The sequence below is a fragment of the Triticum urartu genome, chromosome 2A, assembly GCF_056163025.1.
Source record: "Triticum urartu cultivar PI428250 chromosome 2A, HENAU_Tu73, whole genome shotgun sequence".
NCBI lineage: Eukaryota > Viridiplantae > Streptophyta > Magnoliopsida > Poales > Poaceae > Triticum > Triticum urartu.
This window is the reverse complement of record NC_141874.1, coordinates 725,485,126-725,504,282: the sequence shown is the minus strand read 5'-3', so window position 1 is coordinate 725,504,282 and position 19,157 is coordinate 725,485,126. Positions and strand designations below refer to the sequence as shown.

General features: G+C 50.8%; 1 pseudogene; it reads left to right on the top strand.

The window, feature by feature from the left end:
• Positions 1–8,426: 8,426 nt before the first annotated feature.
• On the top strand, positions 8,427–10,267 carry LOC147987204 (uncharacterized; annotated as a pseudogene).
• Positions 10,268–19,157: the final 8,890 nt, after the last annotated feature.

Genomic DNA, 19,157 nt, shown 5'->3' with positions numbered 1-19,157 from the left:
ATAAATCATGAGTTTTTTACACGACGTGGGCACATGTGTTGTAGGACTGATGGTAATTTTTCATAATTGTTCGTGATGGAGTAGTATCTGAACAATTCCCTCTTACGCGGATTGCTCTTTGCGTGTCTACGACTGTGGCCGGCGGCCTCTGTCGTGGTAACGATTCCGACAATAAGAGAGGGGTAGGATAAAGGAGCATGATCTATCGATATGCATATGGGTGACACGATGGTTTTAGCGAGTTCGGGCCGCTCACGATGGAGATAACAACCCTACGTCTCGTGCTCCGGAGAGGCTTTGTTTTTATCTTAGTATGTATCCGGAGATTACAATGAGAGGAGAACGGATCCCCGTAGTCCTGAGACTAGAAAGAGAGAGAGAGATGGAAGAAGAAGCCCCCCTAGTCACTTAGGAGAGTATCATTCCGAATGAGCTGCAGCTCCCGACAACGGACGTGCCGGAATACGAGAAATATAGTTTTGAATGGATAATTTGTAATTAATCGAGTCGGACTCGGGTAAAGATGAGGAGAAGATTCCGAGAGATGCTCGAAAGAGGCAAACTCGCAAGGAGTGAAGGGTGCAGTTTAATTATAAAAGGGACTTATCAGTCTCATGCCTGACAAGGTCTATGTCATTGATATGATGAAGAAGATTCCTCTGAGGGGTTGGCTGAATGTGTTTGAAGTCAACAGAGCGACAAGGTTGGTGTTGTGGTGCGCTAGGACCGGCACGGTGACCGAGTCCGAGTAGCGATGAAGTTGGCGCATAGGGCCATCGAGTGATCGTGTAACTTGTGTAAAAAATGGCACAAGCCAACGAAATAATTTCTCGAGGAAATTTGATGTGTGCTAAAATGATTTGTGTGAATAACACCCATAGACACCCGCTGGGAGTGCAAGGGGCTTGCTGGTTAACCAGCAAGAGTTTGAAAGAGCGAAGGATCCGTTCGAACTTGACGAAGTGAAGGATCCAACTGGACATGTTGGAGTGCTGGCTCAAATAAAATGGAAGTGTAGTGTTCCGACTGAGTTGCAGCCCCCGAGGACTGATGCAAACTCGAAATGAAGAACACATGGTGTTCATGAATGACGTATGCAAAAAATGGAAGTTGGACTCAGGAGTGAGTACTAAGCAAGTATGTGAAAAATAAGAAACCGAGCGTAGGGGCACACTCGGTGGCGTGGCCTCCGAGTGAACATGATTTGTGAATTACAGGATACTCAGGCACGGGGAAATAACAGAATGTAGTGCTAGAATGACTTAGCTGTCTGAAGGCGCGCGAGTGGCCTAGTGGTGATGAGGCGACCAACCGAGTGGCGACGCGCGGGGCGGTCGAGTGATGACGAGGCGATGGTGACAGTCGACCTTCGTCTCGGTGTCTTTGCGGATAAGGATGGAGCGCACATTATACTTGTGATGCAGCTCCTTGAATTAGAGGTTTGCTCTTGTCTCAGTCGGATTTTCGCTACTTAGGCGAGTCCTTGGACTGCAGCTAAGCCTTCGAGTGGGAGGCTTGCTCTCCACTCAGTAGGATTTTAAACACTTAGGCGAGTACTGGACTGCAGCTAAGCCCCCGAGTGGGAGGTTTGCTCTCCACTCGGTAGGATTTTTTCAAACTTAGGCGAGTTCTGGACTGCAGCTAAGCCCCCGAGTGGGAGGTTTGCTCTCCACTCGGTAGGATTTTTTTCAAACTTAGGCGAGTACTGGACTGCAGCTAAGCCCCCGAGTGGGAGGTTTGCTCTCCACTCGGTAGGATTTTTTAAAACTTAGGCGAGTACTGGACTGCAGCTAAGTCCCCGAGTGGGAGGTTTGCTCTCCACTCGGTAGGATTTTTTAAAACTTAGGCGAGTACTGGACTGCAGCTAAGCCCCCGAGTGGGAGGTTTGCTCTCCACTCGGTAGGATTTTTTTAAACTTAGGCGAGTACTGGACTGCAGCTAAGCCCCCGAGTGGGAGGTTTGCTCTCCACTCGATAGGATTTTTTCAAACTTAGGCGAGTACTGGACTGCAGCTAAGCCCCCGAGTGGGAGGTTTGCTCTCCACTCGGTAGGATTTTTTCAAACTTAGGCGAGTACTGGACTGCAGCTAAGCCCCCGAGTGGGAGGTTTGCTCTCCACTCGGTAGGATTTCTTGAAACTTAGGCGAGTACTGGACTGCAGCTAAGCCCCCGAGTGGGAGGTTTGCTCTCCACTCGGTAGGATTTTTTAAAACTTAGGCGAGTACTGGACTGCAGCTAAGCCCCCGAGTGGGAGGTTTGCTCTCCACTCGGTAGGATTTTTTCAAACTTAGGCGAGTACTGGACTGCAGCTAAGCCCCCGAGTGGGAGGTTTGCTCTCCACTCGGTAGGATTTTTTCAAACTTAGGCGAGTACTGGACTGCAGCTAAGCCCCCGAGTGGGAGGTTTGCTCTCCACTCGGTAGGATTTCTTGAACTTAGGCGAAACAGGTTCGCAGCTAAGTCACCCACTGGGGGATTTTGGCGATGGCGACGCGCGGGGCGGCCGAGTGGTTATGAGGTGACCAACCGAGTGGCGACGCGCGGGGCGGCCCGGTGGTTATGAGGTGACCAACCGATGGCGACGCGCGGGGCGGCCGAGTGGTTATGAGGTGACCAACCGAGAGGCGACGCATGGAGCGGCCGAGTGGTTATGAGGTGACCAACCGAGAGGCGACGCGCGGAGCGGCCGAGTGGTTATGAGGTGACCAACTGATGGCGACGCGCAGGGCGGCCGAGTGGTTATGAGGTGACCAACCGAGAGGCGACGCACGGAGCAGCCGAGTGGTTATGAGGTGACCAACCGATGGCGACGCGCGGGGCGGCCGAGTGGTTATGAGGTGACCAACCGAGAGGCGACGCACGGAGCGGCCGAGTGGTTATGAGGTGACCAACCGAGTGGCAACGCGCGGGGCGGCCGAGTGGTTATGGGGTGACCAACCGATGGCGACGCGCGGGGCGGCCAAGTGGTGATGAGGTGACCAACCGATGGCGACGCGTGGGGCGGCCGAGTGGTTATGAGGTGACCAACCGATGACGATGCGTAGGGCGGCCGAGTGGTTATGAGGTGACCAACCGATGGCGACGCGCGGGGCGGCCAAGTGGTGATGAGGTGACCAACCGATGGCGACGCGCGGGGCGGCCGAGTGGTTATGAGGTGACCAACCGATGGCGACGCGCGGGGCGGCCGAGTGGTTATGAGGTGACCAACCGATGGCGACGCGCGGGGCGGCCGAGTGGTTATGAGGTGACCAACCGAGAGGCGGCGCACGGAGCGGCCGAGTGGTTATGAGGTGACCAACCGAGAGGCGACGCACGAAGCGGCCGGGTGATGTAGACACCTGCCGCGGAGTGACGATGCACGGAGCGTCCGAGTGATGTACATGCGTCCCGCGGAGTGGCGATGCGCGGAGCGTCCGGGTGATGTAGACGCGTGCCGTAGAGTGATGATGCGTGGAATGTTCGAGTGAGTCAAGTTGATAGATGACGCGAGCAGCTTCGTGACCTCATGCAGGACGGCTGAGGACACGTCCAATCGAGCGGTGATGTACGGGTGGCCGAGTGGCGGCGCACGAACGTCCAATTGCCAGTGATCCGGTTTGATCCGAGTGAGCTAGTCCCATCCGAGTGAATCCTGCATGTTACCCGAACATTCAGGTAACAGATTAATACTGTAACGTGGAGTACTAATTATGTGTGCTTTTGAAGAGTAGTAAGCAAATGGTATTAGCATGCAATTATGGCTGCACCGGACTGCATGTTTCGGTTATGCATGCCACAAATTAAGCCCCCATTCACCACTGGCTGCATTCACGGCATGCATGCATGGGCTGCTGCGTTAAGTACGCAGTTAATGGCGTGGGAGCCTAACCGATTTGGTGAACATGCAACAGAGGATCGACGGAAACACTATACGTACGCATGGATGCGTTCAGCGCTGGTGGCAGTTACGGCATGCATTGGCTGCCGCATTATGTACGCAGTTAATGGCACGGGTGCCTAACCGATCCAATGAACTTGCAGCCGAGAGGATTGAGGAAAAAACTATGCATGCATGGATGGGCATGGATAAGTATTAATTAAAGGAAGAGAGAAAGATTACGACCGGGCGCGGACGACGGATGCCTTGTCTTCTCGCGAAGTCGGGTCGCTGGTCGTGGTCGCCGGTAAGATCCGGACCATTTCTGCAGTCGCTGTTGCGGCGTGCCGTGCGTGAGGGGCCGTCGTCGACGCCGTAGATGAGGGCGGAAACGACGTGGTGGACTGCGCCGGTGCCTGTGTGTACGAGCTCGGTGGTGGAGTCGTAGACGAGGCCGGGGACGACGGGACGGACCCGTCGCGGGTCGTTTGCAGGAGCTCGACGGTAGCGTCGAGGCCGGAGATGACAGGACGGACCCGCCAGTGGTAGTTTCCAAGAGCTCGCCGACGGCGTCGCAGACGAGGCCGGAGACGACGCGGCGGACCGAGCCGGTGGCCGTTTGCGGCGGTTGCCATTGATAATGATCCGTTGAGAAGGGAAGAAAGATGAGGAGCGACTCGTCCTCTTCTCTTCTCCTCTGCTTCATGATAAACTCATGGCTAGATAATGTATTGTAAAAATACTAGATTGAATGGATACTTCCCTGATCCTTTTGTTTGTACGAATGACGCGATGACCAGAGCGCCAATTTCTCTGGCGATGGTAGTTGATCCGCTGTTGAAGATTGAAGAAAAAACCATTTGCACCATGGTTCGATAGACGCCATGCCCCACGGTGGGCGCCAACTGTCGTGGTAACGATTTCGACAATAAGAGAGGGGTAGGATAAAGGAGCATGATCTATCGAGATGCATATGGGTGACACGGTGGTTTTAGCGAGTTCGGGCCTCTTATGATGGAGATAACAACCCTACGTCTCGTGCTCCGGAGAGGCTTTGTTTTTATCTTAGTATGTATCCGGAGATTACAATGAGAGGAGAACGGATCCCCGTAGTCCTGAGACTAGAAAGAGAGAGAGAGATGGAAGAAGAAGCCCCCCTAGTCTAGTGGTGGGGGTGGCTTATATAGAGTGCGCCACCCCCTCACCCATTATGTTACACGGTGGAGCATTAATGCCATAACTCAGCCTACTACTAAGATGATGCTTCGCGTGCCTTGTCGACTGCTGGTCTGCGCATATCCGAGTGAGTTACACGGCCGAGTGGAATGAGTTCGTCGAGTGGAGTGACGTGCTCCGTGTGGTTGATGCCGTCCGAGTGACTTTCAAGTTGCGGTACATCTGGACGGCAATCTGGCCCAGGGGCCCAGTACAAAGTGTACGGTGCCCATGGGTAGGGTCTTTAGGTCAGGCCTGTTACCCTACCCCCAATACATGTCCTCGTCAGCCTCCGGGGGCTAGCATGCCGCCAAATCTTGCGTAGGCGGCCTCTCACAAGTCTGGAAGTGTTTTGGCGGGTGCAAACGCCCGATATGCGTCTCCGGGGTGTGCCCCCCCCTCACGGACGGCGCCGCCGCCAGCACCTGGAGGGGGGAAACGGACACGTCGGGTCTACACGAAGGGGGTTTTGTCGTGGGTCTGGTCCGGATGTTGCTCCAAAGTGTTCTTATGGGCTGACCTAACACAACCGGGTGGATACGTCCACTGCTCAAAGCCCGTCCGTGCAAAGTCAAAGGGGTAGATCCCGTGGTCATGACGCTACAGGGTTAGGTGGGACGGGGGCCCTGGGGGGGGGGGGGGGTAGCAATGCCACCCGAGCATCGCACCGGGCCTCATACATGCGGGGTGGTGTGGTGGCATGTCCGAAGAGGCGGCACGCGTCTTCAGGGTTTGGCCCCCTCCAAGTGACGGCGGCACTGCCTTGCGTGCCGAGGGGCACAGCGCGGAGCCCCAAGACGGGCGTCTACGCATGCCTGAACACTTTCACATATGCATCGGGACCCGTGCGATGTTTCGGTGACATAGCTACATCCCGAATCCCCCCACCAACCAGAATTCCCTCTGTGTCGACGGTTTCCCCCCTCCGTGACACGACGATAGCGACGTTCGTAACGGGGGGCAATCGATATACCATCGAGGTATGTTTATTTAGATAAGGTATAATTATCTTATGCAAAAACAAAACTAAAATAAAGTAAAATAAAAATATAAAGTAAAATAAATGTATGCCGACGGCAAGCACACTCGGAGGTTGTCCCACGAATCGATGACGTGGCATGGCACACGGATCGATGACATGGCAGAGGGGCCTATGCCGACAGCAAGGCCGTCGGCATATCTATGCACACACGGAGGTTGTCCCACGGATCGATAACGTGGCATGGCACACGGATAGATGACGTGGCAGAGGGGCCTATGCCGACGGCTATGCCGTAGGCATACCTCTGCCACAGATATGCCGACGGCCGCCATTACCTCCCGTCGGCGTAGGTTCAACGCCGTCAAATGGTCAGCGCTGACCGGGCAGGTGGGCCCGGGCTATGCCGATGGCCGCGCCTATGCCGACGGCCCCCGTAGGCGTATCTCGGGCGGTCCCGACGGCCTCGTCTATGCCGACGGCTTTTCTACGCCTACGGCCTGTCCTTGGCCGTCGGCATAGGTCCATCTATGCCGACGGGGGCCGTCGGCATAGATTTGGCCATCGGCAACCCAAGATTTTCTGGTAGTGTTTCGTCATCCTGATAGCCACTACAGGATTTATTTCTTCCTTCTCATGCTTGAAGCGATTGCGCGAGTGCCATATGGACCACATAATGGTTATAATCTTTGTTCTTTCTGAATCTGAAAACCTGGGATCACACAATATGTCCCTTGCACACGAGCTAGGATGTAGCCTGGGTAACCGAAGATCAAACCAAGCATAAGCTTCCTTCCAGAAACGTTTGGCATGTGAGCATGAAATCAATGCGTGATGGAGATCTTCATCCATGGCAAGGCAGATATTGCATCTGCTTACTTCTCAAAGTGTATTCATCAGGAAGAATTCCACGGAGAACTCTTCACCAAAACACTCTGACTTTGGGCACCACACTGAGTTTCCAGAGGGCTTTCCACATCTGTTCGTTGTTCCGTGAGGTTCCGGTAGCCGCCCCTTCCTCTAGAGCAGATCGCTCTTTTTGAGTCACTAGAGCACGGCACGCCATCTTCACATAATAGTTGCCCGATCGATCGAACGCCCAAGCGAAGAAATCTTTCCCACCACCATGGCGTAGCGGGATATTCAGAATGGCCTCAGCGTCGGGTGCAGTAAATGTGTCCTTGATTAGCTGCTGCCGCCAAGTCCAGTTCTCAGTATCTATCAAGTCTGAGACTCGATCACCTAAAGTATGAGCTGGTTTTACCAAAGGGGACATGGAGATCGTCCCTGGTATCCACTTATCAGACCACACTGAGATGGAAGCTCCATCTCCCACTCGCTTCAATAAGCCAACCTTTAGAGTCTCCCTGCCTGCTATAATTGCACGCCAAGTCGCCGAAGCGGTCTCAGGTGCAGTAGCTTGCATAAAATCACACTCAGGGAAATAGCGCCCTTTGAGGACACGGGAGCAGAGTGAGTCCGGCTTTGTCATTAGCTGGAAGCCATGCTTGCCCAAGAGAGCAAGGTTAAATTGTTGCATGTCACGGGAATAAATTGACCATGGGATTCTAAAAAAAACATAGAAGGAGATGATAAAATTCTAGGAGACTTGTCTCTAGCAAGTCATGCTACAACTTTTTTTTTGCGGGGTATGTCACGCTACAACTTGGCCCCATCTATCAATAAAGAGTTTCTATGCTAAATGCTTATAAATTCTAATGACAGGTGGTATTGAATTAGGGATTGTCTAGGGCATATCTAGATGTGCATAGTTATTGCACATCTAAGTGACACAATCAAGTATGAAAAGGAAAAGAAAAACAAAGCAAAAAAATTCCCACACGAATCTCTGCATAATATCAATGACATAGGACTTAGATGTGCAATATTTATGACGCATCTAGATATGATTTAGCAATTTTTTTGAAATTATTCAGTTTTTACTTTTTTAAGTACGTTCCTGCATAACAGATTCAGTCATTCTCTTCTTTTTATTGTTTACTTTCGAGAATCTAAATATGCAGCTGTACGTCTTCCCCTTGGCCAATCCCCACCGTTAGATCTGGAATGGACGTCAGATAAAGGGGGAAAGCCACCTGGTCTCTTTCCCATCCTATCCCAGCCGCTGCCGCCGCCGCCGTCGCCGTCGTCGTCATCCCCACTTCAACCGCCACCTTCGATTTGGCGGAATTGGAGGGGAAGACAATTGGACCTGGCCACCACAGGTATTAGTCCTTATTTCTCTTGCCCGTTGGTGGTTTGTCTTTTATTTCCCTGGTCGATCCTCTTTGCTTTCGTGGAAGGGAAGTGCGTGGTTCTGGGGCATATCATTCATCATCTAATTCGTGATCTTTCTTTGTTGGTAGGATTGGTGAGCGATGAAGGCGCGGCAGTTCATGAATGTTGTGGTGCAGAGGTATGGCAGTGGCAGAACCTGGTATACGGTGAGTCGAATCCAGGCCGGCGAGCATCTCTTCTACGGGTCCACGGTGGAAGCACGGGCGGCAGCAAAATCCAAGGTCAATATGGATTGGCCATCACCAGGCGTGGTGCCACCATGGATGGAGACCGTCTCGTCGATTCCTCCGCCCAGGCTCAAGTTCGAACGGTCCATCCCAGACAAGGAAAGAACGGATTTCCTGCCCTTCCATGAACGAGGCAGCCGTGCTGCTAGCAAGATCCTCTGCGTGGACGCTGCTGGCCACGCCGTCTTATACGACATGGACGCCGGCTCCCTCCAGCCAATTCCACACCTCAACAGTCCCAGGGGAAGCAGGCCCATCGGCTTCTCCGCCACTAATTGTGAAGCCTCCGACCCCGAGCGTGTTGATGTCTTCTACGTCATGGGGAGGTTCCCTTCCAGCTACGACCCCTACAACTTCGAGGTACTATGTACAGTGACCCTTCCAATGGCAGGACGATGAAAGGCTGGAACTGGCTCAAGCTACCGTCACCGCCTGCCTATGCTGACAATTGCATTGTCAATTCCATGCGCTGCTTGACGTTGAAGGTGACACGATTCTTGTTGTCTCCTCCGGAGAAGAAAGCCTTGGCACCTACTGCTTCAACACGGCCAGTCGCAAGTGGTTCAAGGCTGGCTCCTGGATGCTGCCATTCTTAGATCGTGCTGTGCACGTACCAGAGCTCAACAACCTCGTGTTTGGCATTGCCAACGATGTAGATGAACACTACCCCTTTGCCAGAACACTACCCCATTCTTGTTTCTTTTTTTCCACTTCCAATTCCAATATGCGTGGAGGCATAGCATGCATGGACGCTGGAGAGGCCAAGGAACCTGTCAGCCATGTGGCATAGATCGTCACCTCGCCTCTCGCTGCCATAGACGCTACAAGCAAGATTTTCTTGGCCTGGGCAACAATGGCAAAGGGAATGATAAGCAGGCTGCAGCCGCTGTGACGGGTCATGAGCACGGGCGCACTTCGTCCAACTTCCTTGATCCTGCGTGGTATATGGATACAGGAGCAACGAATCATCTCACCAGCGAGATGGGCAAGCTCTCCATTCAAGAACCATATCGTGGCCATGATCAGGTGCACACTGACAATGGAGCAGGTATGCGCATGTCCCATGTCGGTCAGGCTTCACTTCTTGCACACAATTTTCGCAAGCTGCATCTTTCTAGTGTCCTTCGAGTTCCCTCTGCCACACATAGTTTGTTGTCTATTCCGCAACTTACTCGTGATAATAATGTCCTTGCTGAGTTTCACCCTTTTTGTTTCTTTATCAAGGATCGGAACACGAGGGCCGTTCTGCTTAGCGGTCGTCTTCTCCATGGCCTGTATGCACTTGACGCACCGCTTGCATCTCCTACGCAGTCTTCTCCCCAGGTGTTCAGTGGTGTTCGTGTGTCGCCTATGCACTGGCATGCGCGCCTTGGTCACCCTGCTGCTCCTATAGTTCCTCATGTACTGCATCGCCATGAACTACCAGTCGTGTCCAATAAAAGTGTTGAAACTATCTGTGATGCCTGTCAGCAGGGCAAGAGTCACCAACTACCCTTTTCAGAGTCTAGTCGTGTTGTGAAACATCCTCTTGAGCTTGTGTTTTCTAATGTATGGGGTCATGCCCAAACGTCTGTTAGTGGCCACAATTATTATGTCAGTTTCATTGATGCTTACAGTCGGTTTACTTGGCTATATCTTATTAAGCGTAAATCTGATGTGTTTGACGTTTTCATTCAGTTTCAAGCACACGTTGAGCGTCTCCTTAAGCACGAAATTCTTCATGTTCAATCCGACTGGGGGGGGGGGTTAATATCACAACCTCAATTCGTTTTTTAACAAGCTTGGGATCTCGCATCGAGTGTCTTGTCCTCATACACATCAGCAGAATGGCACCGCTGAACGTAAGCATCGTCATCTTGTAGAGACTGAACTTACGTTACTAGCTCATGCCTCCGTTTTGTTTCGGTTATGGAGTGATGCTTTTTCCACCGCCTGTTTCTTGATAAATAGGCTTCCCTCATGACTTCTGAAAATGAAAACCCCTCTTGAGCTCTTGCTCAATGATATCCCAGACTACACGTTTCTCAAAGTGTTTGGATGCGCGTGTTGGCCGCACTTGCGTCCGTACAACAAGCGTAAGTTAGAGTTTCGGTCTAAGAAGTGTGTTTTCCTTGGGTATAGTTCTCTCCACAAAGGGTACAAATGTCTACATGTTCCCAGCAATCGTGTCTACATTTCTCGTGACGTCGTATTTGATGAGAATGTGTTCTCGTTTCATGCACTTCCGAACCACTCTACCACTGCTATACCACCTGTGCACTCAGTTACACCTTCGCCTGATCAATTTGTGGATGTTGCAAATGCTCCTGTGTTGCTTCCTAACCATGCTGCAGGTATTGGACGTGGTGCTCGTCTTGAACTCCTTGATGATGAAGCTACGGACACCACTCACGATGGGCACGTCGATCCTGCACATGGCTCATGCATGGCGGGTTGTGCCCGCCAGCCCGACGCACCCGCACCGGCTCCATGTGTGCCGACTGCACCCGCAGCTGCCCCGCGAGCGTTGGCCTCGCCCGGCTCGCCTGGCCCGGTGGCCGCTTCGCCTGGGCCTGCTGACGGGTTCACCCCGCGGGCGTCGCCTTCGCCCGGCCCAGCGGCAGGCGGCCCAGTGGCTTCTTCAGCTGCGCCGAGCAGCCCCACCTCAGCCCCCTCGGCTCCTCATGAGCTGGCCTCGTTGCCGGATGGACTAGGCAGCCCTGCCTCGGCCACGTCGCATGCCTCTGAGCCAGACGACTCTGGCTCGTCCAACTCGGGGTCAGGGTTGGCCTCGCCTTCGTCTCGTGTGGCAAGCCCAGAGTTGCTGGCGATGCCTGCTACGGTTGTTCTTCGTCCCCACACACGCAGCCGGTCTGGTATTTTTCGTCCAAAGGAACGTTCAGACTGGACTGTTGCGTGGCTTGCCTCTTGCATGGCTCATGCTGCTGCGGATCCGACGGCCGAGCCGTGTCACTTTGAGGCCGCGTTGGGTATTCCTCACTGGCGTGCTGCGATGGAGCAGGAATTTCAGGCTTTGCTGAAAATGGCACTTGGCAACTTGTTCCTCCGGTCTCTGGCATCAACATCATTGATTCCAAATGGGTGTTTAAAGTAAAACAACATGTGGACGGTTCTATTGAACGCTACAAGTCACGACTGGTTGCCAAGGGCTTCTAGCAGAGGTATGGTCTTGATTATGAAGACACGTTCAATCCAGTTATCAAGCCTACCACCATTCGTATGCTGTTGTCTCTTGCTGTTACTCGCGGGTGGTCTCTTCGTCAGCTTGATGTGCAGAATGCCTTCCTACATGGAGTTCTGAAGGAAGAGGTTTATATGCGTCAGCCACCGGGTTTTGTTGGTCCTACGCGTCCTCATCATCTCTGTCGTCTGGTCAAGGCGTTGTATGGACTTAAACAGGCACCTTGTGCGTGGCATGCATGACTCGGTTCTGTTCTCTGGGCTCTTGGGTTTGTTCCCTCCACTGCTGACACGTCACTGTTCCTCCTTCGGCGTTCTAAGGTTACGATGTATCTATTGGTTTATGTTGATGATATCATCTCGTCAGTTCCTCTGATGCTGTTGCTGATCGCCTTGTGACTGCGTTAAGTGAGGATTTTGCTGTCAAGGATTTAGGTGCTCTGCATTACTTCCTTGGTCTGGAGCACTAGTAGAAAACGGGCCTATTGTCCCGGTTCGTAAGGGCCTTTTGTCCCAGTTCCTGAACCGGGACTTAAGGGTCGTTACTAATGCCCTGACCCTTTAGTCCCGGTTCTAACCAGAACCAGGACAGATGGGCCTCCACGTGGCCTGTGCGCTGAGCCCAGGCAGGAGGGCCTTTGGTCCCGGTTGGTGGAACCAACCGGGACCAATAGGCATCCACGCGTCAGCATTTCTGTGGCTGGGGTTTTTGTTTTCTTAAGGGGGGGGTTGGGGGTTTTGGGGGGTTAATTTAGGTATTTCATATATTGTGTTAGCTAGCTAATTAATAGAGAGAAGTGTCCTCTCTTATGTCTGTGCTTGGTCGACGCTACGTACTATACATACGTATAGAGAGGACTAGACACGCTAACTAGCTAGTAAGCAAACGAAGGAAACAGAAGATCGTCATGAACATATATGCATACAGAGAGAAGTGATATCGACCACCTCTCCTTCTCCGAGAGATTGGTCGAACAACAAGTTCTCGTATATCTATCCGACACTACCGGCTACATATATACAATAATTATCTCTTACAAATATAATCTCCTAAATTACGGACGCATGGTCCACATAGTATTCTCCGTCTTCAGCGATCACGTGGTCAAGAAAGAATGCCGCCAATTCCTCTTGAATTGCTCGCATGCGATCTGGTGCTAGGAGTTCATCCCGCATCCGGAACATCTAATTTGAAGAAGGGGGTCAATACATATATATATGAATGAATGAAACTCAACACAAATGATGGTAATAAAATAAAATTGTGAATATTGTTATTTACGCACTTCATATTGTTCGGCAGAGTAGCCCCGCTCACAGGTCGTGTGGCGGATGGACTCGCAAACGTAGTATCCACAGAAATCATTCCCTTGGTCCTGCCATAACCACTTTACAAGAAATAGAGGTCAATCAAACAGATAAGCAAGAATGCCAAATGGTATTGATGAAACTAGCGCTTGAATCAATAGCTAGGAGATGCGCGGAACATGCTACTATAGTACTTACTTTCGGGTGTCTAAATTGCAGCTCCTTCGGCAGTCCCGGAGCTTTTTTGGTGAATTTTCTCCAAACCCTGCCAGACAAAGAAAACAATTACTTGATATCAGAAATGAACAAAGTTGCTGATATGGTGGATAATGATCGATTTAACTTACTTCTGGAGTATTTGAGTCATGTCCGCATACTCTTGGGGATCTTTTCGTTTAGAGTCCAAGACAGTTACTACTCCCTGCTCAAGCCTAATCTCTAGGAGAATATAGTGGTACCTGCGCACGCATGCATAACTCATCAATTAATTTAACTTACTTCTGGAGTATTTGAGTCATGTCCGCATACTCTTGGGGATCTTTTCATTTAGAGTCCAAGACAGTTACTACTCCCTGCTCAAGCCTAATCTCTAGGAGAATATAGTGGTACCTGCGCACGCATGCATAACTCATCAATTACATTACTATAACCTGGACTAATATATAAGGGAACCCGAATATGCACAAGACAGTAACACTCACTTGAAGTTGTAAGGAAAGAGTATTATATCTTTGTTTTCATTTATTTTGAATGATCGTAGCAAGTTGGCCTCGGTATCTGCGGCATGAAATTTAACCTCAGTTGCATCTATGAGATATGTGTTAATGAACCCAATATCACCGACTTGTCTTTTCTTCAATTCGACGATCTTCAATCTGCATAATTAATATAGTGAGGATAATTATAAATACATGCAATGAAAGAGCTGAGCTATATAGAGAGACTTAATGACAGAAGTAGTAGTACTTACAGACAGTAGCAGGTGATCATCGCTTTATCGAGGGCCAATCGATTGAAAAACTGATAGAACTCCTCAAATGGAATAGGCAACAGATCAATTCCAACGAGGTCATGCTCCTTTTTAACTCTCACATACAAAGTATTCCTCCCCCCAGACTCTCTGCACATTTTCAAGTACCAATCATGCAATCTTCGCATCATCGTTGATAGAGATCTTTCATCTTTGACGAGAGGCTTCCCGTACTCGTATCTGTGTATCTGCACGTCCATGAAATCACAATGTACATCGTCGGGCAGGTAATCTCCAAGATTGCTATAACCGGGCACCATCCTCGGATTGACGATGTCGCTAGGCACCTTGAGCGGGGGGCACGATTGATTCCCTTGTTCGCCAAGATGGGCAATTTGTTTCCCAGCTGCTCATCGTTCTTTCATCCTTTGATCACTGACTGTACTTCCCGACCGCTCCGCTTCGGCCCATGTCTTTCCAATAATGCGCTCATAGTTGCCTTTTGGCGGAGACTTGGGTGGTTTTGCCAGGGCAGCCAGAGTGCGCTTCGCTTTCGCCGGATCTACCTTCTCCTCCGGAGGTGGATGTCTCTTTGCTTTCAACCCTTGAAACCAGTCATCCACTTTGGTTTGCGCGATCTTCGCGTTCTCCTCTGGGGTCCTCTCGTATGGTAACTTCTTTGGAGTCTTCAGAGAAGGACCGAATCTGTATGTCCTCCCGCCTCTGGATGTACTGCTAGACGCCGGCCGAGCAGGCGGAGCGGTTGTCTTCTTTACTTGCTTACGAGGTGGAGGAGAAGGACTACGACGCGCCGGAGCAGCTGCCGGAGCGGCGGCGGGTCTCTTCCGCCCTTGCTGACGAGGCGGAGAAGGAGGAGGCTGGCTGCTCGGGCGCGCCGGCGCAGGCGGCGAAGGAGGCGGAGTGCCGCCACGCGTCGGAGAAGGAGCCGGCCGATTGCCCTGATCGTCACTCGCCGGAGGAGGAGGAGGAGGCGGAGGCGTCCAGTTCGGAAGGTTGATGAGCTCCTTCCGCCATAGGCATGGAGTCTTTAGAGAAGAACCCAGCCGAGTCTCCCCTTCTCCGGTAGGGTGGTCAAGCGGGAGGTCCTCAAATCCCTCCGTTATTTCATCCACCATCACCTTAGCATATCCTTCTGGAATCGGCCGGCAGTGAAAAGTTGCGCTGGGTTCATTAGGAAAAACAGAGCCAACAGCCGCCTTGACCTTCATATTAATCCATTGCGTCATAAGGTGGCAATTTTGAGACTCCATGATAGCATCCACGGGATAGCTGGCAGGAGCCGTCAAGACATGCTCCGGCTGAAGCAGCTCGGTGGAAGCCACGCTGCTTCTTCGCTGAGATGGCGGGGTAGCTTCAGGGAAAGCTTCGGCAAGTCGTTTGCTGCGATTTGCTTCTCGTTCCTCTATCGCTTCTACCCTTGCGTGCAGCGCCTGCAGTTCAGTCTGCTGCACTTTCTTCCTCCTCTCGTGGCATTTGTAACCGCCTGCGTCCGGAAACCTAGCCTTCCACGGAATGGAGCCTGGCGTGCCTCGTGTCCGTCCAGGGTGCTCAGGATTTCCGAGGGCCTTTGTGAGCTCGTCGTTCTCTCTGTCTGGAAGGAACGTCCCTTTCTGCGCTGCATCGATATAGTACCGAAGTTTCTTGAAGGGTATGTCAAGTTGCTTGTCTGTCCAAATGCACTTCCCTGTTACAGGGTCCAAGGATCCGCCAGCCCCGAAGAACCAAGTCCGGCAACGGTCTGGCCAGTTCATTGTCTCTGGTTCGATCCCTTTATCAAGCAGATCAGTCTCAGCCTTTGCCCACTTAGGCTGGCCTTTGAGGTAGCCACCTAACCCCCTGCGATGGTGAAGCTTCTTCTTCGCAGCATTTTTCTTGTTTGTCTCCGACATCTTCTTACTCTTATCCGATGTGTTGTGGGCCACAAATGCGGGCCATTGATCTCTGATCTTCTCATATTTTCCCTTGAATTCTGGTGTCTCTTCTTTGTCGAAAAACCTTTTTAGCTCATTCTTCCACCTCCTGAATAGCTCTGCCATCTTCTTAAGAGCAGTAGACTTAATTAATTGCTCTATAACCGGCTTCTCCGGATCCTCCTCTGGCAGTAGGGTGAAATTTGCCTTCAGCTCATTCCAAAGATCATCTTTCTGCATATCATTGACATAAGACACCTCAGGGTCTTCTTTAGCCGGCTTAAACCATTGGTGGATGCTGATCGGGATCTTGTCCCTAACAAGAACCCCGCACTGAGCAGTAAATGCATCCTTCGTCCGGATGGGTTCAATCGGTAGGCCGTCGCGCGCGATTGCTGTGATCTCAAACCTTTCATCCTCGTGCAACTTTTTCTTCGGGCCTCCTCTCTTTACCGAAGTTGTGCTCGATCCGGAGGGCTAGAAAAAAGAAGAAAGACGAGAGTTAATTAATATGTGTACATACCAAAACAATGAATGCATCAATTAGCTAGTCTCAACACAGGCTTAACTAATATATTTACCTGGCCGGACTTTGTTCAGTCACCGGAGCCGTCACCCTGTTCTTCCGGACCTGCTTCTTCACCCTGCTATTCTTCCAGACCTGCTTCTTCACCCTGCTGTTCTTCCAGACCATCATTGTCGTTAAGAAAACACGACATGACATCACCTCCGTCTAAGATTATGTCCCGCAACCTCTCTTCTGCTTCCTCGTCTCGTCTGTGCTCCATTGTTTCTGCAAATATATATTACAACATGGCAATTATTACACAAGCATGACAACACATGGATATATTAGTTTGGGTGTACTCCTCGAGAGTTTTCACTGTCGAAGTTATCCGGGAGGGGGTAATATCGACAATGATGAGATACATACACGGGAAAATAATGTTATCGGGGAGCGGGTATATCGACCCCCCCCCCCCACGTGTTGAAGTTATCGGGAGGGGTGCATTTATATCGGCAACGATGATATACGTACATGGGAAAATAATATTATCGGGGAGGGGGTATATCGACCCCCCCCCACGTGTTGAAGTTATCGGGAGGGGGTATATCGACCCCCCCTCGTGTTGAAGTTACCGGGAGGGGGTAATATCGACAACGATGAGATACATACATGGGAAAATAATGTTATCGGGGAGCGGGTATATCGACCCCCCCCCCCACGTGTTGAAGTTATCGGGAGGGGTTTATATATCGACAACGACGACATACGTACATGGGAAAATAATATTATCGGGGAGGGGGTATATCAACCCCCCCCCCCCACGTGTTCAAGTTATCGGGAGGGGGTATATCGACCCCCCCTTGTGTTGAAGTTACCGGGAGGGGGTAATATCGACAACGATGAGATACATACACGGGAAAATAATGTTATCGGGGAGGGGGTATATCGACGCCCCCCCCCCCCCACACGTGTTGAAGTTATCGGGAGGGGTATATCGATGACGACAGACCCAATAAAACATAAGAAAACGAAGAAGAAATAAAAAGAGGAGAAGAAGAAAGGAATAGCTAGAGGAGAAGATCGAAGAAAAAAAATAAGAAGAAAAAAGAGGAAAAGAAGAAAGGAATAGTGGAGAAGAAGAGAAAATAGAATATATTATATTTTCTCTTCTTCTCCTCTATTCCTTTCTTCTTCTCCTCTTCTTTTTCTTCTTTTTTCTTCTTCTTATTTAGTTTTCCTCTTCTTCCTCTCCCCTCTTCTTCTCCTTTCTTCCTCTTCTTATTTCCTTTTTCCTCTCATTCTTTTTCTTCTTCTTCCTTCTTAAAAATACATGAAGTAGTATTCCCTAATTCATTGTTCATATGAATATACAAACATTTGCATATTTACAATAATTAATATCACCAAAAAAAATCTATGAACAGAAAAAAATCCTAATTTTTCTAAAAAACTATCTTTTGCATATATACATGAACATATATATACACAGAGAACATATATACATATATATAAAAGACAAGCATATATATGAAAAAAAGCATATATATATATATATATATATGAAAAAAATGCTAGCTAGGGAGGGCGCCGGCCGAACCAGGAGGACCGCGGGGTCGGCGGCGAGCATGGCGACGGGGCAGTGGGCGCGCGCTCGGGGTAGGAGGCGCGGGCGACGGCGAGGGCGGGCCGGGGCGGCGCGCGTCGGGGAAGGGGCCGGCGAGGGCGGGCCGGGGCGGCGCACGTCGGGGCAGGGGCGCGGGCGACGGCGACGGGGGCCGGCCGGGGTGGCGCGCGTCGGGGCAGGGGCGCGGGCGACGGCGACGACGGGGGCGGGCCGGGGCGGGCGGCGTCGGCATCGTCGGGGGTGGCAACTGCAAGATGAGAGTGAAAATTTCCTAAGTGTGGACTTATATAGCAGAGCCATTAGTCCCGGTTTGTGGCAGCAACCGGGACTAAAGGTGGGCATTAGTCCCGGTTGGTGCCACCAACCGGGACCAAAGGCCACTTTTCAGCAGCCCAAAGGGCGGGAAGCGGCGGCCTTTGGTCCCGGTTGGTAGCACCAACCGGGACTAAAGGGGGCATTGGTACCGGTTCGTGGCACCAACCGGGACCAATGCCCACCTTTAGTCCTGGTTGGTGCCACCAACCGGGACCAAAGGCCTTGTGCTGATGCGCCCGCGTCGAAAGTTTAGTCCCACCTCACTAGTTGAGAGGGGTGCGCAGTGGTTTATAAGCCCCACTGCCGCACCCCTCTCGAGCTTCTCTCCGTTGCAGGCTTACGGGCCTAATTGTCACTGCTATGCCTGTGGGCCTACTGGGCCTCCTGCGGACCTGAATCTTCTAGTCGTATTCAGGCCGTGGGGGCCCAGTAGGTGGCACTTTTTTTGTTTTTTTGTTGCTTTATTTATTTTATTTTGTTTTGTTTTTTGCTTTATTTTTTAATTCTTTATGCTTTTAGTTTTAGAAAAATTATAAACTTTTTGTTAATGCCATTAGTTTTCAATTTTGAAAACACTTTTTTTGTTTTTTTGTTTTCTTTGTTGCTTTATTTATTTTATTTTGTTTCTACTTACAACAAAATACTTATTGTTGCTATTTTTATTTTTTTCAGCTTTTTTGTTTTGTTTTCTGCATTATTTATTTTCTTTTGTTTTTTGCTTTAATTTTTTTAATTCTTTTTTCTTTTA